Here is a 25940-nt window from a genome sequence, read left to right on the forward strand (position 1 = left end):
GGCCCTCCACCAAGCCAGGAAGGACTCGGGAACGTGCCCTTGCGGGATTATGAAGAGGGGGCGCCCGCTGGGCGGCGTGGAGGTTTGGCTCGGGGCAGCCCGCTGTAGGGCTGCTTGCGCTCCGCAAGTCTGCCTCTTGACAAACCAAGGAACTTGACGGTGTGGGGCCTTTCAGGAGGTGGACGTCCCTTCTTCCGTGTGGGAAATGTCGCCTGAGTGGGTGCGTGACCAGCAGCCGGAGGTGTTTTCTTTCTGTCTCTGTTTCTTCCTTCTCCCTCCTGTCTTCTGTTGAAACAGTCTTGCCGTGAGGAGGACGCCTCCTACCCTGGCTCAAAGTGATTGAAGGCTTCTCCAGGCGGGCTGGTGAGCGTGTGGCGCCGTGGTTTAGCGAGGCGTCACGGCACACGGGTCGGCGGCGTGGCTGACGTTTCGTGGTTACCAAAGGGCGGAGGCAGGGTTCGAGCAGCAAGGGCAGCGTGGCATTTCTGGGGTGACCCTGCCTTCCACAGGACCCTGTTTGGCCATCCCATGAGCCCTTCACGGTAATATGTGGGCGTCGAGTCAAGTCCCCCGGCGTGGGGCGTGGGTCCCGGAAGACGTGCACTCAGCACGGCGGGGCTCTTTTGGGTTTTCTTTCCTCGACGCACCTCAGTACCGCGGCTTGAAAGAATTGCCAAGGCCCGGAGGCACAGCAGATTCGGAGTTAGAGAAAGAGAGGAAGGCGTGCTGAGACAAAACCGAGGGAAGGGGGCTTCCCTGGTGGCGCAGTGGTTGAGAATCTGCCTGCCAATGCAGGGGACACGGGTTCGAGCCCTGATCTGGGAAGATCCCACATGCCGCGGAGCAACTAAGCCCCGTGAGCCACAACTACTGAGCCTGCGCATCTGGGGCCTGTGCTCCGCAACGGGAGAGGCCGCGACAGTGAGAGGCCCGCGCACCGCGATGAAGAGTGGCCCCCACTCGCCGCAACTGGAGAAAGCCCTCGCACAGAAACGAAGACCCAACACAGCCAAAAATAAATAAATAATTAAAAAAGAAAACAAACAAAACAAAACCGAGGGGGAAGGAGAGAAGACGCGATCCCGTCCCGTCCCGTCCCGTCCCGTCCCGTCCCGTCCCTCCGATTCTTTCCAACACGGAGGACGCGTGGTGCTTCCCGAGGCGGCGGTGGACCAGGGCTCTCTTCTCTTTCCAAGGCCTCGTGTCCCTGGAGCACTTGGCATCCAGAGTGTGTTCCTTCAGCCAACATGGGTGGGGCCGGTGGCAGCAGTGTCCCCAGTGGCCCACCCCGCCCTCCACCCAAGTCAGCGCAACCAGGCGGGCCTTGAGAGGATGCTTAAGGGCAGGAACCTGTGTCTAAACCACCTTCCCCAGTGCAGCGGAAAGAAACTAAGGGGGAGTCCCCGGTGGCTCCCAGTCGCTCCGAGGTGTAAAGCACAGCGAGTTGGCGGGCGCCTACACCCACCCACACACCCACCCCGGGGGTGTCTTCCCATCCCTGGCCTTGCCCTGGGCGGTGTCAGGAGACTGACCCGCTCCGGCGTCTCTGGGGCAGCGCCCGGCCGCCCTCCCGACTGACCCGTGTGTGCCACCGTCCACGCCTGAACACCAAACCCCACTCCCACCCCCCGCCCCCGGGCCGCCGTGGGAGAAGAGCCAGGTCCTCGGGGGCCGTCCATCGTCTTGCCATAGGAGGCCGAGCTCGCCCCGCACCGCGTCTGTGCCTGTGGGCTGCCGGCCCTTTGCGTCGGGCTGCTTGCCCCTCGGTGACTGGTGAGAAGGAGCCTCGCCAGGCACCGGCCGGACGTGACTGGATCTCTGTGCTCACACTCAGAGTGTTTCCCGAGGTCTTAGGCAAATGTGGGTTGCGAAAGACACAGCTGCCGGTCCACGGCTGGGTGCCTGGATGGGGAGTCATAAAGGCAGGCTAAGAGGACCCCACAGAGACGAGGCCCCGCAGGATGGAGGGCCGGACTTTGAGGCGCACCCCTCTGAAGTGGGCAGGTTGATGAGCCATCTTGCTTTTGCCAGGTTGGGCAGGGGTTGGCATTTCATTTTTCCCTCGGCAAAGGGCAGAGGGAGAGGGCCTGGGGGAGGGGAAGGGGAAGGGCAGGTTGCCGTTCGTGGTGCAACACTGCCATCAAGAGGAACGGGTCCGCCGATCCCGTGAACCCTGTACCGTCCCTTCCTGGGGAGGAGTGACAAGGGATTGAAGTCGGGAACACTGGACAGTGGCCCCGGGAAGTCAAGAGCTCCGCCTGGGAAGGGGCGGGAAGCATGGCCCAAGGCCCGGCGGTGCCGTGGAGGCTCCAGAGACGGGCAGTGGCACAGGGCGCACAGCCCGGCCGCCTGGCGTGTGGGGCTACAGGAAGTGGAGTCTCGGTGGACCCTGGTGGCCGCCACGTCTGGGCGGGCCTAGAGGAAGCTGCTCCGAAGGAGGCCAGGCCGGGGTTCTGCGGCCATTTGGCCGCGTGCCCCTTCCCCTCGGAGCCAGAGCAGGTTCGGCCTGGGCGGGCCCAGGGCCCCGGAGGCCTCTCTGGGCCACGGTGCGGCCCAGCCAGAGACCACCGCGGGCAACGGGAGTTCTGCCGCCCTTGGCGGCAGCGGCCGAGGCGGGCCCAGTGACCTTCTTGTGTCCAGCTCAGAGACGACACGTGGAGCCTGGCTACCCAGTGCCGAGGGCTCCCGAGGCCCAGCGAGAGCTGGCAGTCCGAGTCCAGAAGGGGACGGCGCTGGCGGGACGCAGGAGCCACCGCAGAAGGAGCCCTTCACCTGAGCCGAAGAGTCTAATCGGTGGCTGCGGTGCCATCTCCCAGGGTCTCCGGGATTCTGGCCCAGGCCTGGCCTGGCCTGTCCCGTCCCGTCCCGTCCCGATCCGTACCGATCCGTCCCGAGGGCTCCCGGACCCAGCTCCCGGAGAGGAGAGGGCAGGACACGAGAGGAGAGGAGCTGAGCAGAGCCCCGCCGAGTGGACCCCCGGGCCGTGCATTTGCAGCAGGCTTCAGCTTTCTCCCCACGAGGCCCTGAGCCTCAGTTCAGCGACGAGAAGGAAAGGCCCCGGCTTGCATTCCGGCCTGGCTCTCCAGGTCTCGGCCCTGTGCTTGCACCTGCAGCCCAGCCAGGGAATCAAGCAGAAGAGGTCTGAAGAAGCTGCCTGAAGCTCACCTCTGTTGGACTGAGAGAAACGCCTCCCCCCCTTGCCCTCTCCCCCATGACCACCCCTCATCCAGCTTGTCTGCCAAGGCCAGGAACGAGGTGCATACTCCTGGGCACACGGCGGTGCCTTCGAGTCCCCGGCTGACCCGATAGGCCGCTTCTGGAACAAGCTGTGGGGCGGCTCGTTCCTGCCCTTTGCCCAGCTCTTACCTGCCCGGGCGGGGGTGGGTGGTGGGCTGGTTTGGGGGTCAGGTCCCGGGGCGGGGTGCGGTGTGGGGGGAGGGCTTCCGACTGGGAGCAAGTCTCCAGGCTGGACCCCTCCCTCCCTCCACACGTACCCCTCCTGGAAGGGTGCTGAAACCCGCCCCGCGCCCCTTTCCTTTCGCGCCTGTGAGTCGCCCGACACGTTGTCAGGCGATCTTAGGTGGGCAGAGCCTTTCCTTGGGGCCGGGTCCTGACGTAGCTACGCGGTCTGACTGGTCGCCGGCCGCAGGTGCTCTCAGTGTGCCCCTCTGGCCAGGGCCAACGGCTGCATCTGCAGAACGTGGAGCCGCTTGTGAAAAATCCCAGGAGTCTTCCCCAAACAAGAGGACCCCCGGGTCCTCCACGGGGAGGGAGGCCGAGGAACAGGGCGTCCCCCGGCCGCAAAGTTCCTGTTCCCGAGGTGAGCTCGAGTGCGGAAAACGGACCTGGATCCCCCTGCTGCGGACGGGTGCCGTCCCTCTCTGCGTACCGATCGTGGCCCACTTCCATCCCATCGCGAGTGGGTCCTGGATACCCTGTGTCCTACGGCACAGGAAGGGCCTCACGGGATCCTGCGGGGCCTGGGACCCGGACTCTGTCTGGCGGGAGCAAAAAGTAAACAAACCGAAACACAGCTCGAACTGAGAGAGGAACGTGCAGTGCCCCTGCATTACTCTTCCTCGTCTGCGTCTGGGACCAAGCACTAATGAGGAAACGTTCTCCAGGCTGTCTGCAGGGTGCTGCCCCCGACAGGGGACAGGGCGGCCACCTCCTCCCCTTTCCCCGTGGTCCACGGTGGCTGGGCCCGGGGCCTCCGCCGGGGCACCGGCCACGGGTCCTGGGTCCCCGGTGGCCCTGAGACCCCAGGGACCCCACTGGCCGACCTCGCTCCTGCAGGGAGAGCCAGGATCCAGGGGCCAGATGCCCTGGGGTGGGAGCTTCAGCTCCTTGTTCCTGAACATGGCGGCTGCCGAGGCCCGGCCCCGAGGGTGGGGAGCGCGGCGGGCCTGGCCGCCCGGGGCTCCTCGGTGGGCGAGCCCGGCCCCGAACCCCACCGCGTGTCGCTTCCACACCTACTCTGGAGGCCTGCCCGGCGGCCAGGTTCGGCCCGGGAATCCTCTGAGTGCTCCAAAGCCAGCCCTCCTCCCGTCACAGGCCTTCCCCACAGTATCCAGAGGCAGGGGCTGGAGGCCGTGCTCAAAAAGCTTCCGCTTGATGGCACTGTTGCTCCAGAAATGCCCAGCACCCTTGCGAGCGCGGCCTCTCCCTCCGCCCTTTGCGGATCAAAAAAGGCCCAGGGAGGCCCAAGAGCCATCCAAGCCTTCCGAGTGGGGTTGGCCCTACTGGGGGATTGGGGGAGGTGGTGTCTCTTCCTTTTGGGGCTTCTCCTTGGCAGTAGGAGCGCACAGGTAAGGACATCCCAAGGAATCCGTGCATCGGTGGGTCCATCTCCGCATCCCTCTGGGAGTTGTTTTGAGGCCACGTTGCCTGGCCCACATGTCCTGGCGACCGGGACCCTGTCATGTCTGCACACCTGGGGACGGGCATCCATCTGGGTCGTGTCGGGCAGAATCCTAGCTCTCTCGGGACATTGATTCAGAGCTAGAGGTGGCACAAGGAGCTGGGTTTCTCCTCTTCTTGCGTGGTTCCCTGTCTGCTGTTCTCATCCAGCTGCGTGAACTGGCTGAAGGGCTCAGGAGCAGGCCCGAGAGGGTCTAGGCCACTATGGCAGCGGGAGGAAGTGACGGGGACCCAGGGAGCTGGGGCAGATTGCCCCTGCTCACCTCCAGGGGTGTCAGGCAGTCACTCTGCCATGGAGTGCCCGGGGTAGGGGGTGCAGGGAGGTGGTTTGGAGTTGCTGGGACAGGTGTAGATCCCAGTGGCTCCCCTGCATCCACACAGACAGATGACCTTGGGGAGGGCCGTCAGTTCAGCAGACCCTTCTGGGGAGCTCTCCATGGGACTGTGTCTGTACTCTAGCCTCAGACCCCCCACTCGTTCGTCGGTTCATTCACTCGTTCCCTGCTCCACTCGTTCATTCGTAAACACGCAGGTACACAAACGTGTGCCTGGGCGCGCGTGCGTATCACGCGTGCGTCGTGTGTACGCGCTTGTACATACGCTTATAGAGCGTGTACAAAACGTCCCTTGTCTTGTACGTTTTCCCTGTAACCGCCTCGGGGGTGCTGCTGTGGATAGGACTTTCTCCCAATCAAAGCCAAAGCCCTCACCGTTGCTCGATGGCCGCTCCCAAGTTGTCCCCCCCACCCCCGCCCCGTCTGCGGAGGGAAGCACACGTCATTTTTGCGTGCGTATGTATGCTCCCGGGGTTGAATGCGGGTGAAAGCAACGGGCCGCAGAGGGCTGTGTGCATGTCGCCTGCTCCCTGACCCCACCAGGCTCACGTAGTGATAGGTAGTCTTCTGCCTTTTCGGCTGCTCTCACGGCACTATAGGCGTGCCGTGGCGTTGGCACGTCTGTGCGGAGTCAACGCCGTGTCCTGCTAGGTCCCCTCCGTTTCTTTTCGGACAGCTGCCCAGGGTAGGGTACCCTTGTCTGTGCCTGGAGGCAGGAGCATAGGGTATCTCACGTGCCCCTCCTCTTTGGACGCTAGGCTTCCACCTTGTTCCTTCCTCTCCTCTTCTGTCTCCCACGGAACTGGCTGTGAGGCGCGGGCCACTGAGTCGTCGTTACCAGGGTGCGGGTGAGCGTGACCGGGGTACGTTTTCCGGCGTCAGCGTCCACCCAGAGGAGAGGAGCAGGGTAAATCTCAAGTGGGCCACGTCCCAGAGCACGTGCCCTTATGCCCGGAAAGTCCATGCGGTGGACCTGTGTGCGGCCAGAGGGGAGACGAGTCGGTGCCCGTTGACCCACGCGTCCTAGGAACGGCTGGTCAGTTGTGGAGGACACGCGTGGGCTTGCCAAGATACCTAGGGGTGTCCCGCCATAGTCCCACGGGTGCAGAGCCGAGGAGACGAGCTCCGCGCCTGTAAACGCCAGGGTGATGGCTGTGCTTCCCACCGGAAAGAGACTTTGGGGGATGACGGGATCAAGGGTTTCACCGGACACGCTTCTTTGTGTACAAACTGCTTCCGTCTGACGGCCCCCCTGCCTCGGATGGCATCCGTGCCATTTCCGAAGGACGAGTGGAGTTGATTCTTCACGCTTGCGCCTTGTTCGGAAGTTTTTGGTTGACCCGGGGGTGCCGGTAGGAATAGGAACCGAAGGCACTCTCTCTCGAGGTTGCGCGGACGGGGGTGTACGCGGACCCTCCCCCCCTTTCTTCCCCCCCCCCTCCCCGTTCACCGGCACCGTGGCGGTCCCACACTGAGTGATGGGCGTTCGGCTCTCTCTCGTTGCAGAGGAGGCAGAGCGGAAGGAAAGGAGGAGGAGGGAAATCGGGGACGTCGGTCATCTCCAGGCGCTGGTGTTCTGGGTGAGTGCGTGCTCTGTGTTCTCTTCCCTTCCCTCTTCCGAAAGAGTCTATTTCACCATAGGAAAAAGTCAGTGATTCTGGTAGTTCATTCAGCAAGGCTCAAGGAGCAGGGACTCCCAGGTGGGATCGTGGCACGGGGACACGGGTGTACTGTGCCGGAGTTCTTGGCCATGGTAGGAAAGGCTCTCGAGTCAGGTCCTGACTGGGGAGCCGGAAGAAAAGGGTGCATGGACGAGCATCTAGAGCATCTGTGTACGGTTACCCTAGGTGATCGGTACGTAGCATTTGAGGTCAGTGTCCTGCGGGAGCGGGGAGTGTGGAAAGGGATCGGGCCCGGGCCGCTTGCACCGGCACCGGGACCGGGACCCGGTCTGGGCTCCAGGCTCCGTGAAGCCAGCCGCCGGTGACGTGATCACTCGGCGCCCCACCTCACCCCTGAGAAGCAGCAGTGCCAGCCCGGCCCAACGTGGCGGCCGGCGGTGGGAGACCGTGTGAGGGAGAGCCAGGCCTCGTGGGCTTTTTGCCTCCTGTGCTTTGAGTGGAGCCCCGTGATAGCTGTTCCTCCCGTCCTCTCCTGCTCGCTCTTGGGCCCAGCTCTCTCCACCATGGCCCTCCACCAAGCCAGGAAGGACTCGGGAACGTGCCCTTGCGGGATTATGAAGAGGGGGCGCCCGCTGGGCGGCGTGGAGGTTTGGCTCGGGGCAGCCCGCTGTAGGGCTGCTTGCGCTCCGCAAGTCTGCCTCTTGACAAACCAAGGAACTTGACGGTGTGGGGCCTTTCAGGAGGTGGACGTCCCTTCTTCCGTGTGGGAAATGTCGCCTGAGTGGGTGCGTGACCAGCAGCCGGAGGTGTTTTCTTTCTGTCTCTGTTTCTTCCTTCTCCCTCCTGTCTTCTGTTGAAACAGTCTTGCCGTGAGGAGGACGCCTCCTACCCTGGCTCAAAGTGATTGAAGGCTTCTCCAGGCGGGCTGGTGAGCGTGTGGCGCCGTGGTTTAGCGAGGCGTCACGGCACACGGGTCGGCGGCGTGGCTGACGTTTCGTGGTTACCAAAGGGCGGAGGCAGGGTTCGAGCAGCAAGGGCAGCGTGGCATTTCTGGGGTGACCCTGCCTTCCACAGGACCCTGTTTGGCCATCCCATGAGCCCTTCACGGTAATATGTGGGCGTCGAGTCAAGTCCCCCGGCGTGGGGCGTGGGTCCCGGAAGACGTGCACTCAGCACGGCGGGGCTCTTTTGGGTTTTCTTTCCTCGACGCACCTCAGTACCGCGGCTTGAAAGAATTGCCAAGGCCCGGAGGCACAGCAGATTCGGAGTTAGAGAAAGAGAGGAAGGCGTGCTGAGACAAAACCGAGGGAAGGGGGCTTCCCTGGTGGCGCAGTGGTTGAGAATCTGCCTGCCAATGCAGGGGACACGGGTTCGAGCCCTGATCTGGGAAGATCCCACATGCCGCGGAGCAACTAAGCCCCGTGAGCCACAACTACTGAGCCTGCGCATCTGGGGCCTGTGCTCCGCAACGGGAGAGGCCGCGACAGTGAGAGGCCCGCGCACCGCGATGAAGAGTGGCCCCCACTCGCCGCAACTGGAGAAAGCCCTCGCACAGAAACGAAGACCCAACACAGCCAAAAATAAATAAATAATTAAAAAAGAAAACAAACAAAACAAAACCGAGGGGGAAGGAGAGAAGACGCGATCCCGTCCCGTCCCGTCCCGTCCCGTCCCGTCCCTCCGATTCTTTCCAACACGGAGGACGCGTGGTGCTTCCCGAGGCGGCGGTGGACCAGGGCTCTCTTCTCTTTCCAAGGCCTCGTGTCCCTGGAGCACTTGGCATCCAGAGTGTGTTCCTTCAGCCAACATGGGTGGGGCCGGTGGCAGCAGTGTCCCCAGTGGCCCACCCCGCCCTCCACCCAAGTCAGCGCAACCAGGCGGGCCTTGAGAGGATGCTTAAGGGCAGGAACCTGTGTCTAAACCACCTTCCCCAGTGCAGCGGAAAGAAACTAAGGGGGAGTCCCCGGTGGCTCCCAGTCGCTCCGAGGTGTAAAGCACAGCGAGTTGGCGGGCGCCTACACCCACCCACACACCCACCCCGGGGGTGTCTTCCCATCCCTGGCCTTGCCCTGGGCGGTGTCAGGAGACTGACCCGCTCCGGCGTCTCTGGGGCAGCGCCCGGCCGCCCTCCCGACTGACCCGTGTGTGCCACCGTCCACGCCTGAACACCAAACCCCACTCCCACCCCCCGCCCCCGGGCCGCCGTGGGAGAAGAGCCAGGTCCTCGGGGGCCGTCCATCGTCTTGCCATAGGAGGCCGAGCTCGCCCCGCACCGCGTCTGTGCCTGTGGGCTGCCGGCCCTTTGCGTCGGGCTGCTTGCCCCTCGGTGACTGGTGAGAAGGAGCCTCGCCAGGCACCGGCCGGACGTGACTGGATCTCTGTGCTCACACTCAGAGTGTTTCCCGAGGTCTTAGGCAAATGTGGGTTGCGAAAGACACAGCTGCCGGTCCACGGCTGGGTGCCTGGATGGGGAGTCATAAAGGCAGGCTAAGAGGACCCCACAGAGACGAGGCCCCGCAGGATGGAGGGCCGGACTTTGAGGCGCACCCCTCTGAAGTGGGCAGGTTGATGAGCCATCTTGCTTTTGCCAGGTTGGGCAGGGGTTGGCATTTCATTTTTCCCTCGGCAAAGGGCAGAGGGAGAGGGCCTGGGGGAGGGGAAGGGGAAGGGCAGGTTGCCGTTCGTGGTGCAACACTGCCATCAAGAGGAACGGGTCCGCCGATCCCGTGAACCCTGTACCGTCCCTTCCTGGGGAGGAGTGACAAGGGATTGAAGTCGGGAACACTGGACAGTGGCCCCGGGAAGTCAAGAGCTCCGCCTGGGAAGGGGCGGGAAGCATGGCCCAAGGCCCGGCGGTGCCGTGGAGGCTCCAGAGACGGGCAGTGGCACAGGGCGCACAGCCCGGCCGCCTGGCGTGTGGGGCTACAGGAAGTGGAGTCTCGGTGGACCCTGGTGGCCGCCACGTCTGGGCGGGCCTAGAGGAAGCTGCTCCGAAGGAGGCCAGGCCGGGGTTCTGCGGCCATTTGGCCGCGTGCCCCTTCCCCTCGGAGCCAGAGCAGGTTCGGCCTGGGCGGGCCCAGGGCCCCGGAGGCCTCTCTGGGCCACGGTGCGGCCCAGCCAGAGACCACCGCGGGCAACGGGAGTTCTGCCGCCCTTGGCGGCAGCGGCCGAGGCGGGCCCAGTGACCTTCTTGTGTCCAGCTCAGAGACGACACGTGGAGCCTGGCTACCCAGTGCCGAGGGCTCCCGAGGCCCAGCGAGAGCTGGCAGTCCGAGTCCAGAAGGGGACGGCGCTGGCGGGACGCAGGAGCCACCGCAGAAGGAGCCCTTCACCTGAGCCGAAGAGTCTAATCGGTGGCTGCGGTGCCATCTCCCAGGGTCTCCGGGATTCTGGCCCAGGCCTGGCCTGGCCTGTCCCGTCCCGTCCCGTCCCGATCCGTACCGATCCGTCCCGAGGGCTCCCGGACCCAGCTCCCGGAGAGGAGAGGGCAGGACACGAGAGGAGAGGAGCTGAGCAGAGCCCCGCCGAGTGGACCCCCGGGCCGTGCATTTGCAGCAGGCTTCAGCTTTCTCCCCACGAGGCCCTGAGCCTCAGTTCAGCGACGAGAAGGAAAGGCCCCGGCTTGCATTCCGGCCTGGCTCTCCAGGTCTCGGCCCTGTGCTTGCACCTGCAGCCCAGCCAGGGAATCAAGCAGAAGAGGTCTGAAGAAGCTGCCTGAAGCTCACCTCTGTTGGACTGAGAGAAACGCCTCCCCCCCTTGCCCTCTCCCCCATGACCACCCCTCATCCAGCTTGTCTGCCAAGGCCAGGAACGAGGTGCATACTCCTGGGCACACGGCGGTGCCTTCGAGTCCCCGGCTGACCCGATAGGCCGCTTCTGGAACAAGCTGTGGGGCGGCTCGTTCCTGCCCTTTGCCCAGCTCTTACCTGCCCGGGCGGGGGTGGGTGGTGGGCTGGTTTGGGGGTCAGGTCCCGGGGCGGGGTGCGGTGTGGGGGGAGGGCTTCCGACTGGGAGCAAGTCTCCAGGCTGGACCCCTCCCTCCCTCCACACGTACCCCTCCTGGAAGGGTGCTGAAACCCGCCCCGCGCCCCTTTCCTTTCGCGCCTGTGAGTCGCCCGACACGTTGTCAGGCGATCTTAGGTGGGCAGAGCCTTTCCTTGGGGCCGGGTCCTGACGTAGCTACGCGGTCTGACTGGTCGCCGGCCGCAGGTGCTCTCAGTGTGCCCCTCTGGCCAGGGCCAACGGCTGCATCTGCAGAACGTGGAGCCGCTTGTGAAAAATCCCAGGAGTCTTCCCCAAACAAGAGGACCCCCGGGTCCTCCACGGGGAGGGAGGCCGAGGAACAGGGCGTCCCCCGGCCGCAAAGTTCCTGTTCCCGAGGTGAGCTCGAGTGCGGAAAACGGACCTGGATCCCCCTGCTGCGGACGGGTGCCGTCCCTCTCTGCGTACCGATCGTGGCCCACTTCCATCCCATCGCGAGTGGGTCCTGGGTACCCTGTGTCCTACGGCACAGGAAGGGCCTCACGGGATCCTGCGGGGCCTGGGACCCGGACTTTCTCTGGCGGGAGCAAAAAGTAAACAAACCGAAACACAGCTCGAACTGAGAGAGGAACGTGCAGTGCCCCTGCATTACTCTTCCTCGTCTGCGTCTGGGACCAAGCACTAATGAGGAAACGTTCTCCAGGCTGTCTGCAGGGTGCTGCCCCCGACAGGGGACAGGGCGGCCACCTCCTCCCCTTTCCCCGTGGTCCACGGTGGCTGGGCCCGGGGCCTCCGCCGGGGCACCGGCCACGGGTCCTGGGTCCCCGGTGGCCCTGAGACCCCAGGGACCCCACTGGCCGACCTCGCTCCTGCAGGGAGAGCCAGGATCCAGGGGCCAGATGCCCTGGGGTGGGAGCTTCAGCTCCTTGTTCCTGAACATGGCGGCTGCCGAGGCCCGGCCCCGAGGGTGGGGAGCGCGGCGGGCCTGGCCGCCCGGGGCTCCTCGGTGGGCGAGCCCGGCCCCGAACCCCACCGCGTGTCGCTTCCACACCTACTCTGGAGGCCTGCCCGGCGGCCAGGTTCGGCCCGGGAATCCTCTGAGTGCTCCAAAGCCAGCCCTCCTCCCGTCACAGGCCTTCCCCACAGTATCCAGAGGCAGGGGCTGGAGGCCGTGCTCAAAAAGCTTCCGCTTGATGGCACTGTTGCTCCAGAAATGCCCAGCACCCTTGCGAGCGCGGCCTCTCCCTCCGCCCTTTGCGGATCAAAAAAGGCCCAGGGAGGCCCAAGAGCCATCCAAGCCTTCCGAGTGGGGTTGGCCCTACTGGGGGATTGGGGGAGGTGGTGTCTCTTCCTTTTGGGGCTTCTCATTGGCAGTAGGAGCGCACAGGTAAGGACATCCCAAGGAATCCGTGCATCGGTGGGTCCATCTCCGCATCCCTCTGGGAGTTGTTTTGAGGCCACGTTGCCTGGCCCACATGTCCTGGCGACCGGGACCCTGTCATGTCTGCACACCTGGGGACGGGCATCCATCTGGGTCGTGTCGGGCAGAATCCTAGCTCTCTCGGGACATTGATTCAGAGCTAGAGGTGGCACAAGGAGCTGGGTTTCTCCTCTTCTTGCGTGGTTCCCTGTCTGCTGTTCTCATCCAGCTGCGTGAACTGGCTGAAGGGCTCAGGAGCAGGCCCGAGAGGGTCTAGGCCACTATGGCAGCGGGAGGAAGTGACGGGGACCCAGGGAGCTGGGGCAGATTGCCCCTGCTCACCTCCAGGGGTGTCAGGCAGTCACTCTGCCATGGAGTGCCCGGGGTAGGGGGTGCAGGGAGGTGGTTTGGAGTTGCTGGGACAGGTGTAGATCCCAGTGGCTCCCCTGCATCCACACAGGCAGATGACCTTGGGGAGGGCCGTCAGTTCAGCAGACCCTTCTGGGGAGCTCTCCATGGGACTGTGTCTGTACTCTAGCCTCAGACCCCCCACTCGTTCGTCGGTTCATTCACTCGTTCCCTGCTCCACTCGTTCATTCGTAAACACGCAGGTACACAAACGTGTGCCTGGGCGCGCGTGCGTATCACGCGTGCGTCGTGTGTACGCGTGTGTATGTACGCTTATAGAGCGTGTACAAAACGTCCCTTGTACGTTTTCCCTGTAACCGCCTCGGGGGTGCCGCTGTGGATAGGACTTTCTCCCAATCAAAGCCAAAGCCCTCACCGTTGCTTGATGGCCGCTCCCAAGTTGTCCGCCCCCCCCCCCGCCCCGTCTGCGGAGGGAAGCACACGTCATTTTTGCGTGCGTATGTATGCTCCCGGGGTTGAATGCGGGTGAAAGCAACGGGCCGCAGAGGGCTGTGTGCATGTCGCCTGCTCCCTGACCCCACCAGGCTCACGTAGTGATAGGTAGTCTTCTGCCTTTTCGGCTGCTCTCACGGCACTATAGGCGTGCCGTGGCGTTGGCACGTCTGTGCGGAGTCAACGCCGTGTCCTGCTAGGTCCCCTCCGTTTCTTTTCGGACAGCTGCCCAGGGTAGGGTACCCTTGTCTGTGCCTGGAGGCAGGAGCATAGGGTATCTCACGTGCCCCTCCTCTTTGGACGCTAGGCTTCCGCCTTGTTCCTTCCTCTCCTCTTCTGTCTCCCACGGAACTGGCTGTGAGGCGCGGGCCACTGAGTCGTCGTTACCAGGGTGCGGGTGAGCGTGACCGGGGTACGTTTTCCGGCGTCAGCGTCCACCCAGAGGAGAGGAGCAGGGTAAATCTCAAGTGGGCCACGTCCCAGAGCACGTGCCCTTATGCCCGGAAAGTCCATGCGGTGGACCTGTGTGCGGCCAGAGGGGAGACGAGTCGGTGCCCGTTGACCCACGCGTCCTAGGAACGGCTGGTCAGTTGTGGAGGACACGCGTGGGCTTGCCAAGATACCTAGGGGTGTCCCGCCATAGTCCCACGGGTGCAGAGCCGAGGAGACGAGCTCCGCGCCTGTAAACGCCAGGGTGATGGCTGTGCTTCCCACCGGAAAGAGACTTTGGGGGATGACGGGATCAAGGGTTTCACCGGACACACTTCTTTGTGTACAAACTGCTTCCGTCTGACGGCCCCCCTGCCTCGGATGGCATCCGTGCCATTTCCGAAGGACGAGTGGAGTTGATTCTTCACGCTTGCGCCTTGTTCGGAAGTTTTTGGTTGACCCGGGGGTGCCGGTAGGAATAGGAACCGAAGGCACTCTCTCTCGAGGTTGCGCGGGCGGGGGTGTACGCGGACCCTCCCCCCCTTTCTTCCCCCCCCCCTCCCCGTTCACCGGCACCGTGGCGGTCCCACACTGAGTGATGGGCGTTCGGCTCTCTCTCGTTGCAGAGGAGGCAGAGCGGAAGGAAAGGAGGAGGAGGGAAATCGGGGACGTCGGTCATCTCCAGGCGCTGGTGTTCTGGGTGAGTGCGTGCTCTGTGTTCTCTTCCCTTCCCTCTTCCGAAAGAGTCTATTTCACCATAGGAAAACGTCAGTGATTCTGGTAGTTCATTCAGCAAGGCTCAAGAAGCAGGGACTCCCAAGTGGAATCGTGGCACGGGGACACGGGTGTACTGTGCCGGAGTTCTTGGCCATGGTAGGAAAGGCTCTCGAGTCAGGTCCTGACTGGGGAGCCGGAAGAAAAGGGTGCATGGACGAGCATCTAGAGCATCTGTGTACGGTTACCCTAGGTGATCGGTACGTAGCATTTGAGGTCAGTGTCCTGCGGGAGCGGGGAGAGTGGAAAGGGATCGGGCCCGGGCCGCTTGCACCGGCACCGGGACCGGGACCCGGTCTGGGCTCCAGGCTCCGTGAAGCCAGCCGCCGGTGACGTGATCACTCGGCGCCCCACCTCACCCCTGAGAAGCAGCAGTGCCAGCCCGGCCCGACGTGGCGGCCGGCGGTGGGAGACCGTGTGAGGGAGAGCCAGGCCTCGTGGGCTTTTTGCCTCCTGTGCTTTGAGTGGAGCCCCGTGATAGCTGTTCCTCCCGTCCTCTCCTGCTCGCTCTTGGGCCCAGCTCTCTCCACCATGGCCCTCCACCAAGCCAGGAAGGACTCGGGAACGTGCCCTTGCGGGATTATGAAGAGGGGGCGCCCGCTGGGCGGCGTGGAGGTTTGGCTCGGGGCAGCCCGCTGTAGGGCTGCTTGCGCTCCGCAAGTCTGCCTCTTGACAAACCAAGGAACTTGACGGTGTGGGGCCTTTCAGGAGGTGGACGTCCCTTCTTCCGTGTGGGAAATGTCGCCTGAGTGGGTGCGTGACCAGCAGCCGGAGGTGTTTTCTTTCTGTCTCTGTTTCTTCCTTCTCCCTCCTGTCTTCTGTTGAAACAGTCTTGCCGTGAGGAGGACGCCTCCTACCCTGGCTCAAAGTGATTGAAGGCTTCTCCAGGCGGGCTGGTGAGCGTGTGGCGCCGTGGTTTAGCGAGGCGTCACGGCACACGGGTCGGCGGCGTGGCTGACGTTTCGTGGTTACCAAAGGGCGGAGGCAGGGTTCGAGCAACAAGGGCAGCGTGGCATTTCTGGGGTGACCCTGCCTTCCACAGGACCCTGTTTGGCCATCCCATGAGCCCTTCACGGTAATATGTGGGCGTCGAGTCAAGTCCCCCGGCGTGGGGCGTGGGTCCCGGAAGACGTGCACTCAGCACGGCGGGGCTCTTTTGGGTTTTCTTTCCTCGACGCACCTCAGTACCGCGGCTTGAAAGAATTGCCAAGGCCCGGAGGCACAGCAGATTCGGAGTTAGAGAAAGAGAGGAAGGCGTGCTGAGACAAAACCGAGGGAAGGGGGCTTCCCTGGTGGCGCAGTGGTTGAGAATCTGCCTGCCAATGCAGGGGACACGGGTTCGAGCCCTGATCTGGGAAGATCCCACATGCCGCGGAGCAACTAAGCCCCGTGAGCCACAACTACTGAGCCTGCGCATCTGGGGCCTGTGCTCCGCAACGGGAGAGGCCGCGACAGTGAGAGGCCCGCGCACCGCGATGAAGAGTGGCCCCCACTCGCCGCAACTGGAGAAAGCCCTCGCACAGAAACGAAGACCCAACACAGCCAAAAATAAATAAATAATTAAAAAAGAAAACAAACAAAACAAAACCGAGGGGGAAGGAGAGAAGACGCGATCCCGTCCCGTCCCGTCCCGTCCCGTCCCGTCCCGTCCCTCCGATTCTTTCCAACACGGAGGACGCGTGGTGCTTCCCGAGGCGGCGGTGGACCAGGGCTCTCTTCTCTTTCCAAGGCCTCGTGTCCCTGGAGCACTTGGCATCCAGAGTGTGTTCCTTCAGCCAACATGGGTGGGGCCGGTGGCAGCAGTGTCCCCAGTGGCCCACCCCGCCCTCCACCCAAGTCAGCGCAACCAGGCGGGCCTTGAGAGGATGCTTAAGGGCAGGAACCTGTGTCTAAACCACCTTCCCCAGTGCAGCGGAAAGAAACTAAGGGGGAGTCCCCGGTGGCTCCCAGTCGCTCCGAGGTGTAAAGCACAGCGAGTTGGCGGGCGCCTACACCCACCCACACACCCACCCCGGGGGTGTCTTCCCATCCCTGGCCTTGCCCTGGGCGGTGTCAGGAGACTGACCCGCTCCGGCGTCTCTGGGGCAGCGCCCGGCCGCCCTCCCGACTGACCCGTGTGTGCCACCGTCCACGCCTGAACACCAAACCCCACTCCCACCCCCCGCCCCCGGGCCGCCGTGGGAGAAGAGCCAGGTCCTCGGGGGCCGTCCATCGTCTTGCCATAGGAGGCCGAGCTCGCCCCGCACCGCGTCTGTGCCTGTGGGCTGCCGGCCCTTTGCGTCGGGCTGCTTGCCCCTCGGTGACTGGTGAGAAGGAGCCTCGCCAGGCACCGGCCGGACGTGACTGGATCTCTGTGCTCACACTCAGAGTGTTTCCCGAGGTCTTAGGCAAATGTGGGTTGCGAAAGACACAGCTGCCGGTCCACGGCTGGGTGCCTGGATGGGGAGTCATAAAGGCAGGCTAAGAGGACCCCACAGAGACGAGGCCCCGCAGGATGGAGGGCCGGACTTTGAGGCGCACCCCTCTGAAGTGGGCAGGTTGATGAGCCATCTTGCTTTTGCCAGGTTGGGCAGGGGTTGGCATTTCATTTTTCCCTCGGCAAAGGGCAGAGGGAGAGGGCCTGGGGGAGGGGAAGGGGAAGGGCAGGTTGCCGTTCGTGGTGCAACACTGCCATCAAGAGGAACGGGTCCGCCGATCCCGTGAACCCTGTACCGTCCCTTCCTGGGGAGGAGTGACAAGGGATTGAAGTCGGGAACACTGGACAGTGGCCCCGGGAAGTCAAGAGCTCCGCCTGGGAAGGGGCGGGAAGCATGGCCCAAGGCCCGGCGGTGCCGTGGAGGCTCCAGAGACGGGCAGTGGCACAGGGCGCACAGCCCGGCCGCCTGGCGTGTGGGGCTACAGGAAGTGGAGTCTCGGTGGACCCTGGTGGCCGCCACGTCTGGGCGGGCCTAGAGGAAGCTGCTCCGAAGGAGGCCAGGCCGGGGTTCTGCGGCCATTTGGCCGCGTGCCCCTTCCCCTCGGAGCCAGAGCAGGTTCGGCCTGGGCGGGCCCAGGGCCCCGGAGGCCTCTCTGGGCCACGGTGCGGCCCAGCCAGAGACCACCGCGGGCAACGGGAGTTCTGCCGCCCTTGGCGGCAGCGGCCGAGGCGGGCCCAGTGACCTTCTTGTGTCCAGCTCAGAGACGACACGTGGAGCCTGGCTACCCAGTGCCGAGGGCTCCCGAGGCCCAGCGAGAGCTGGCAGTCCGAGTCCAGAAGGGGACGGCGCTGGCGGGACGCAGGAGCCACCGCAGAAGGAGCCCTTCACCTGAGCCGAAGAGTCTAATCGGTGGCTGCGGTGCCATCTCCCAGGGTCTCCGGGATTCTGGCCCAGGCCTGGCCTGGCCTGTCCCGTCCCGTCCCGTCCCGATCCGTACCGATCCGTCCCGAGGGCTCCCGGACCCAGCTCCCGGAGAGGAGAGGGCAGGACACGAGAGGAGAGGAGCTGAGCAGAGCCCCGCCGAGTGGACCCCCGGGCCGTGCATTTGCAGCAGGCTTCAGCTTTCTCCCCACGAGGCCCTGAGCCTCAGTTCAGCGACGAGAAGGAAAGGCCCCGGCTTGCATTCCGGCCTGGCTCTCCAGGTCTCGGCCCTGTGCTTGCACCTGCAGCCCAGCCAGGGAATCAAGCAGAAGAGGTCTGAAGAAGCTGCCTGAAGCTCACCTCTGTTGGACTGAGAGAAACGCCTCCCCCCCTTGCCCTCTCCCCCATGACCACCCCTCATCCAGCTTGTCTGCCAAGGCCAGGAACGAGGTGCATACTCCTGGGCACACGGCGGTGCCTTCGAGTCCCCGGCTGACCCGATAGGCCGCTTCTGGAACAAGCTGTGGGGCGGCTCGTTCCTGCCCTTTGCCCAGCTCTTACCTGCCCGGGCGGGGGTGGGTGGTGGGCTGGTTTGGGGGTCAGGTCCCGGGGCGGGGTGCGGTGTGGGGGGAGGGCTTCCGACTGGGAGCAAGTCTCCAGGCTGGACCCCTCCCTCCCTCCACACGTACCCCTCCTGGAAGGGTGCTGAAACCCGCCCCGCGCCCCTTTCCTTTCGCGCCTGTGAGTCGCCCGACACGTTGTCAGGCGATCTTAGGTGGGCAGAGCCTTTCCTTGGGGCCGGGTCCTGACGTAGCTACGCGGTCTGACTGGTCGCCGGCCGCAGGTGCTCTCAGTGTGCCCCTCTGGCCAGGGCCAACGGCTGCATCTGCAGAACGTGGAGCCGCTTGTGAAAAATCCCAGGAGTCTTCCCCAAACAAGAGGACCCCCGGGTCCTCCACGGGGAGGGAGGCCGAGGAACAGGGCGTCCCCCGGCCGCAAAGTTCCTGTTCCCGAGGTGAGCTCGAGTGCGGAAAACGGACCTGGATCCCCCTGCTGCGGACGGGTGCCGTCCCTCTCTGCGTACCGATCGTGGCCCACTTCCATCCCATCGCGAGTGGGTCCTGGGTACCCTGTGTCCTACGGCACAGGAAGGGCCTCACGGGATCCTGCGGGGCCTGGGACCCGGACTTTCTCTGGCGGGAGCAAAAAGTAAACAAACCGAAACACAGCTCGAACTGAGAGAGGAACGTGCAGTGCCCCTGCATTACTCTTCCTCGTCTGCGTCTGGGACCAAGCACTAATGAGGAAACGTTCTCCAGGCTGTCTGCAGGGTGCTGCCCCCGACAGGGGACAGGGCGGCCACCTCCTCCCCTTTCCCCGTGGTCCACGGTGGCTGGGCCCGGGGCCTCCGCCGGGGCACCGGCCACGGGTCCTGGGTCCCCGGTGGCCCTGAGACCCCAGGGACCCCACTGGCCGACCTCGCTCCTGCAGGGAGAGCCAGGATCCAGGGGCCAGATGCCCTGGGGTGGGAGCTTCAGCTCCTTGTTCCTGAACATGGCGGCTGCCGAGGCCCGGCCCCGAGGGTGGGGAGCGCGGCGGGCCTGGCCGCCCGGGGCTCCTCGGTGGGCGAGCCCGGCCCCGAACCCCACCGCGTGTCGCTTCCACACCTACTCTGGAGGCCTGCCCGGCGGCCAGGTTCGGCCCGGGAATCCTCTGAGTGCTCCAAAGCCAGCCCTCCTCCCGTCACAGGCCTTCCCCACAGTATCCAGAGGCAGGGGCTGGAGGCCGTGCTCAAAAAGCTTCCGCTTGATGGCACTGTTGCTCCAGAAATGCCCAGCACCCTTGCGAGCGCGGCCTCTCCCTCCACCCTTTGCGGATCAAAAAAGGCCCAGGGAGGCCCAAGAGCCATCCAAGCCTTCCGAGTGGGGTTGGCCCTACTGGGGGATTGGGGGAGGTGGTGTCTCTTCCTTTTGGGGCTTCTCCTTGGCAGTAGGAGCGCACAGGTAAGGACATCCCAAGGAATCCGTGCATCGGTGGGTCCATCTCCGCATCCCTCTGGGAGTTGTTTTGAGGCCACGTTGCCTGGCCCACATGTCCTGGCGACCGGGACCCTGTCATGTCTGCACACCTGGGGACGGGCATCCATCTGGGTCGTGTCGGGCAGAATCCTAGCTCTCTCGGGACATTGATTCAGAGCTAGAGGTGGCACAAGGAGCTGGGTTTCTCCTCTTCTTGCGTGGTTCCCTGTCTGCTGTTCTCATCCAGCTGCGTGAACTGGCTGAAGGGCTCAGGAGCAGGCCCGAGAGGGTCTAGGCCACTATGCAGCGGGAGGAAGTGACGGGGACCCAGGGAGCTGGGGCAGATTGCCCCTGCTCACCTCCAGGGGTGTCAGGCAGTCACTCTGCCATGGAGTGCCCGGGGTAGGGGGTGCAGGGAGGTGGTTTGGAGTTGCTGGGACAGGTGTAGATCCAGTGGCTCCCCTGCATCCACACAGGCAGATGACCTTGGGGAGGGCCGTCAGTTCAGCAGACCCTTCTGGGGAGCTCTCCATGGGACTGTGTCTGTACTCTAGCCTCAGACCCCCCACTCGTTCGTCGGTTCATTCACTCGTTCCCTGCTCCACTCGTTCATTCGTAAACACGCAGGTACACAAACGTGTGCCTGGGCGCGCGTGCGTATCACGCGTGCGTCGTGTGTACGCGTGTGTATGTACGCTTATAGAGCGTGTACAAAACGTCCCTTGTACGTTTTCCCTGTAACCGCCTCGGGGGTGCCGCTGTGGATAGGACTTTCTCCCAATCAAAGCCAAAGCTCTCACCGTTGCTTGATGGCCGCTCCCAAGTTGTCCGCCCCCCCCCCCGCCCCGTCTGCGGAGGGAAGCACACGTCATTTTTGCGTGCGTATGTATGCTCCCGGGTTGAATGCGGGTGAAAGCAACGGGCCGAGAGGGCTGTGTGCATGTCGCCTGCTCCCTGACCCCACCAGGCTCACGTAGTGATAGGTAGTCTTCTGCCTTTTCGGCTGCTCTCACGGCACTATAGGCGTGCCGTGGCGTTGGCACGTCTGTGCGGAGTCAACGCCGTGTCCTGCTAGGTCCCCTCCGTTTCTTTTCGGACAGCTGCCCAGGGTAGGGTACCCTTGTCTGTGCCTGGAGGCAGGAGCATAGGGTATCTCACGTGCCCCTCCTCTTTGGACGCTAGGCTTCCGCCTTGTTCCTTCCTCTCCTCTTCTGTCTCCCACGGAACTGGCTGTGAGGCGCGGGCCACTGAGTCGTCGTTACCAGGGTGCGGGTGAGCGTGACCGGGGTACGTTTTCCGGCGTCAGCGTCCACCCAGAGGAGAGGAGCAGGGTAAATCTCAAGTGGGGACACGTCCCAGAGCACGTGCCCTTATGCCCGGAAAGTCCATGCGGTGGACCTGTGTGCGGCCAGAGGGGAGACGAGTCGGTGCCCGTTGACCCACGCGTCCTAGGAACGGCTGGTCAGTTGTGGAGGACACGCGTGGGCTTGCCAAGATACCTAGGGGTGTCCCGCCATAGTCCCACGGGTGCAGAGCCGAGGAGACGAGCTCCGCGCCTGTAAACGCCAGGGTGATGGCTGTGCTTCCCACCGGAAAGAGACTTTGGGGGATGACGGGAATCAAGGGTTTCACCGGACACACTTCTTTGTGTACAAACTGCTTCCGTCTGACGGCCCCCCTGCCTCGGATGGCATCCGTGCCATTTCCGAAGGACGAGTGGAGTTGATTCTTCACGCTTGCGCCTTGTTCGGAAGTTTTTGTTGACCCGGGGGTGCCGGTAGGAATAGGAACCGAAGGCACTCTCTCTCGAGGTTGCGCGGGCGGGGGTGTACGCGGACCCTCCCCCCCTTTCTTCCCCCCCCCCTCCCCGTTCACCGGCACCGTGGCGGTCCCACACTGAGTGATGGGCGTTCGGCTCTCTCTCGTTGCAGAGGAGGCAGAGCGGAAGGAAAGGAGGAGGAGGGAAATCGGGGACGTCGGTCATCTCCAGGCGCTGGTGTTCTGGGTGAGTGCGTGCTCTGTGTTCTCTTCCCTTCCCTCTTCCGAAAGAGTCTATTTCACCATAGGAAAACGTCAGTGATTCTGGTAGTTCATTCAGCAAGGCTCAAGAAGCAGGGACTCCCAAGTGGAATCGTGGCACGGGACACGGGTGTACTGTGCCGGAGTTCTTGGCCATGGTAGGAAAGGCTCTCGAGTCAGGTCCTGACTGGGGAGCCGGAAGAAAAGGGTGCATGGACGAGCATCTAGAGCATCTGTGTACGGTTACCCTAGGTGATCGGTACGTAGCATTTGAGGTCAGTGTCCTGCGGGAGCGGGGAGAGTGGAAAGGGATCGGGCCCGGGCCGCTTGCACCGGCACCGGGACCGGGACCCGGTCTGGGCTCCAGGCTCCGTGAAGCCAGCCGCCGGTGACGTGATCACTCGGCGCCCCACCTCACCCCTGAGAAGCAGCAGTGCCAGCCCGGCCCGACGTGGCGGCCGGCGGTGGGAGACCGTGTGAGGGAGAGCCAGGCCTCGTGGGCTTTTTGCCTCCTGTGCTTTGAGTGGAGCCCCGTGATAGCTGTTCCTCCCGTCCTCTCCTGCTCGCTCTTGGGCCCAGCTCTCTCCACCATGGCCCTCCACCAAGCCAGGAAGGACTCGGGAACGTGCCCTTGCGGGATTATGAAGAGGGGGCGCCCGCTGGGCGGCGTGGAGGTTTGGCTCGGGGCAGCCCGCTGTAGGGCTGCTTGCGCTCCGCAAGTCTGCCTCTTGACAAACCAAGGAACTTGACGGTGTGGGGCCTTTCAGGAGGTGGACGTCCCTTCTTCCGTGTGGGAAATGTCGCCTGAGTGGGTGCGTGACCAGCAGCCGGAGGTGTTTTCTTTCTGTCTCTGTTTCTTCCTTCTCCCTCCTGTCTTCTGTTGAAACAGTCTTGCCGTGAGGAGGACGCCTCCTACCCTGGCTCAAAGTGATTGAAGGCTTCTCCAGGCGGGCTGGTGAGCGTGTGGCGCCGTGGTTTAGCGAGGCGTCACGGCACACGGGTCGGCGGCGTGGCTGACGTTTCGTGGTTACCAAAGGGCGGAGGCAGGGTTCGAGCAACAAGGGCAGCGTGGCATTTCTGGGGTGACCCTGCCTTCCACAGGACCCTGTTTGGCCATCCCATGAGCCCTTCACGGTAATATGTGGGCGTCGAGTCAAGTCCCCCGGCGTGGGGCGTGGGTCCCGGAAGACGTGCACTCAGCACGGCGGGGCTCTTTTGGGTTTTCTTTCCTCGACGCACCTCAGTACCGCGGCTTGAAAGAATTGCCAAGGCCCGGAGGCACAGCAGATTCGGAGTTAGAGAAAGAGAGGAAGGCGTGCTGAGACAAAACCGAGGGAAGGGGGCTTCCCTGGTGGCGCAGTGGTTGAGAATCTGCCTGCCAATGCAGGGGACACGGGTTCGAGCCCTGATCTGGGAAGATCCCACATGCCGCGGAGCAACTAAGCCCCGTGAGCCACAACTACTGAGCCTGCGCATCTGGGGCCTGTGCTCCGCAACGGGAGAGGCCGCGACAGTGAGAGGCCCGCGCACCGCGATGAAGAGTGGCCCCCACTCGCCGCAACTGGAGAAAGCCCTCGCACAGAAACGAAGACCCAACACAGCCAAAAATAAATAAATAATTAAAAAAGAAAACAAACAAAACAAAACCGAGGGGGAAGGAGAGAAGACGCGATCCCGTCCCGTCCCGTCCCGTCCCGTCCCTCCGATTCTTTCCAACACGGAGGACGCGTGGTGCTTCCCGAGGCGGCGGTGGACCAGGGCTCTCTTCTCTTTCCAAGGCCTCGTGTCCCTGGAGCACTTGGCATCCAGAGTGTGTTCCTTCAGCCAACATGGGTGGGGCCGGTGGCAGCAGTGTCCCCAGTGGCCCACCCCGCCCTCCACCCAAGTCAGCGCAACCAGGCGGGCCTTGAGAGGATGCTTAAGGGCAGGAACCTGTGTCTAAACCACCTTCCCCAGTGCAGCGGAAAGAAACTAAGGGGGAGTCCCCGGTGGCTCCCAGTCGCTCCGAGGTGTAAAGCACAGCGAGTTGGCGGGCGCCTACACCCACCCACACACCCACCCCGGGGGTGTCTTCCCATCCCTGGCCTTGCCCTGGGCGGTGTCAGGAGACTGACCCGCTCCGGCGTCTCTGGGGCAGCGCCCGGCCGCCCTCCCGACTGACCCGTGTGTGCCACCGTCCACGCCTGAACACCAAACCCCACTCCCACCCCCCGCCCCCGGGCCGCCGTGGGAGAAGAGCCAGGTCCTCGGGGGCCGTCCATCGTCTTGCCATAGGAGGCCGAGCTCGCCCCGCACCGCGTCTGTGCCTGTGGGCTGCTGGCCCTTTGCGTCGGGCTGCTTGCCCCTCGGTGACTGGTGAGAAGGAGCCTCGCCAGGCACCGGCCGGACGTGACTGGATCTCTGTGCTCACACTCAGAGTGTTTCCCGAGGTCTTAGGCAAATGTGGGTTGCGAAAGACACAGCTGCCGGTCCACGGCTGGGTGCCTGGATGGGGAGTCATAAAGGCAGGCTAAGAGGACCCCACAGAGACGAGGCCCCGCAGGATGGAGGGCCGGACTTTGAGGCGCACCCCTCTGAAGTGGGCAGGTTGATGAGCCATCTTGCTTTTGCCAGGTTGGGCAGGGGTTGGCATTTCATTTTTCCCTCGGCAAAGGGCAGAGGGAGAGGGCCTGGGGGAGGGGAAGGGGAAGGGCAGGTTGCCGTTCGTGGTGCAACACTGCCATCAAGAGGAACGGGTCCGCCGATCCCGTGAACCCTGTACCGTCCCTTCCTGGGGAGGAGTGACAAGGGATTGAAGTCGGGAACACTGGACAGTGGCCCCGGGAAGTCAAGAGCTCCGCCTGGGAAGGGGCGGGAAGCATGGCCCAAGGCCCGGCGGTGCCGTGGAGGCTCCAGAGACGGGCAGTGGCACAGGGCGCACAGCCCGGCCGCCTGGCGTGTGGGGCTACAGGAAGTGGAGTCTCGGTGGACCCTGGTGGCCGCCACGTCTGGGCGGGCCTAGAGGAAGCTGCTCCGAAGGAGGCCAGGCCGGGGTTCTGCGGCCATTTGGCCGCGTGCCCCTTCCCCTCGGAGCCAGAGCAGGTTCGGCCTGGGCGGGCCCAGGGCCCCGGAGGCCTCTCTGGGCCACGGTGCGGCCCAGCCAGAGACCACCGCGGGCAACGGGAGTTCTGCCGCCCTTGGCGGCAGCGGCCGAGGCGGGCCCAGTGACCTTCTTGTGTCCAGCTCAGAGACGACACGTGGAGCCTGGCTACCCAGTGCCGAGGGCTCCCGAGGCCCAGCGAGAGCTGGCAGTCCGAGTCCAGAAGGGGACGGCGCTGGCGGGACGCAGGAGCCACCGCAGAAGGAGCCCTTCACCTGAGCCGAAGAGTCTAATCGGTGGCTGCGGTGCCATCTCCCAGGGTCTCCGGGATTCTGGCCCAGGCCTGGCCTGGCCTGTCCCGTCCCGTCCCGTCCCGATCCGTACCGATCCGTCCCGAGGGCTCCCGGACCCAGCTCCCGGAGAGGAGAGGGCAGGACACGAGAGGAGAGGAGCTGAGCAGAGCCCCGCCGAGTGGACCCCCGGGCCGTGCATTTGCAGCAGGCTTCAGCATTCTCCCCACGAGGCCCTGAGCCTCAGTTCAGCGACGAGAAGGAAAGGCCCCGGCTTGCATTCCGGCCTGGCTCTCCAGGTCTCGGCCCTGTGCTTGCACCTGCAGCCCAGCCAGGGAATCAAGCAGAAGAGGTCTGAAGAAGCTGCCTGAAGCTCACCTCTGTTGGACTGAGAGAAACGCCTCCCCCCCTTGCCCTCTCCCCCATGACCACCCCTCATCCAGCTTGTCTGCCAAGGCCAGGAACGAGGTGCATACTCCTGGGCACACGGCGGTGCCTTCGAGTCCCCGGCTGACCCGATAGGCCGCTTCTGGAACAAGCTGTGGGGCGGCTCGTTCCTGCCCTTTGCCCAGCTCTTACCTGCCCGGGCGGGGGTGGGTGGTGGGCTGGTTTGGGGGTCAGGTCCCGGGGCGGGGTGCGGTGTGGGGGGAGGGCTTCCGACTGGGAGCAAGTCTCCAGGCTGGACCCCTCCCTCCCTCCACACGTACCCCTCCTGGAAGGGTGCTGAAACCCGCCCCGCGCCCCTTTCCTTTCGCGCCTGTGAGTCGCCCGACACGTTGTCAGGCGATCTTAGGTGGGCAGAGCCTTTCCTTGGGGCCGGGTCCTGACGTAGCTACGCGGTCTGACTGGTCGCC

General features: G+C 64.1%; 1 long non-coding RNA gene across 2 annotated transcripts in view; it reads left to right on the plus strand.

Moving 5' to 3' along the window:
* The first annotated feature begins 6766 nt into the window (after window positions 1-6766).
* The window catches only part of LOC133082417 (uncharacterized), a 358686-nt gene continuing 339512 nt past the window's right edge, over window positions 6767-25940 (plus strand). For both annotated transcript variants that reach the window (XR_009698951.1, XR_009698950.1), the window contains exons 1-3: window positions 6767-6835; window positions 14195-14268; window positions 21630-21703. This is a non-coding gene — a long non-coding RNA (uncharacterized LOC133082417). The remainder of the gene's footprint in view (window positions 6836-14194; window positions 14269-21629; window positions 21704-25940) is intronic.

The sequence above is a fragment of the Eubalaena glacialis genome, chromosome X (assembly GCF_028564815.1).
Source record: "Eubalaena glacialis isolate mEubGla1 chromosome X, mEubGla1.1.hap2.+ XY, whole genome shotgun sequence".
In the NCBI taxonomy this organism is placed as follows: domain Eukaryota; kingdom Metazoa; phylum Chordata; class Mammalia; order Artiodactyla; family Balaenidae; genus Eubalaena; species Eubalaena glacialis.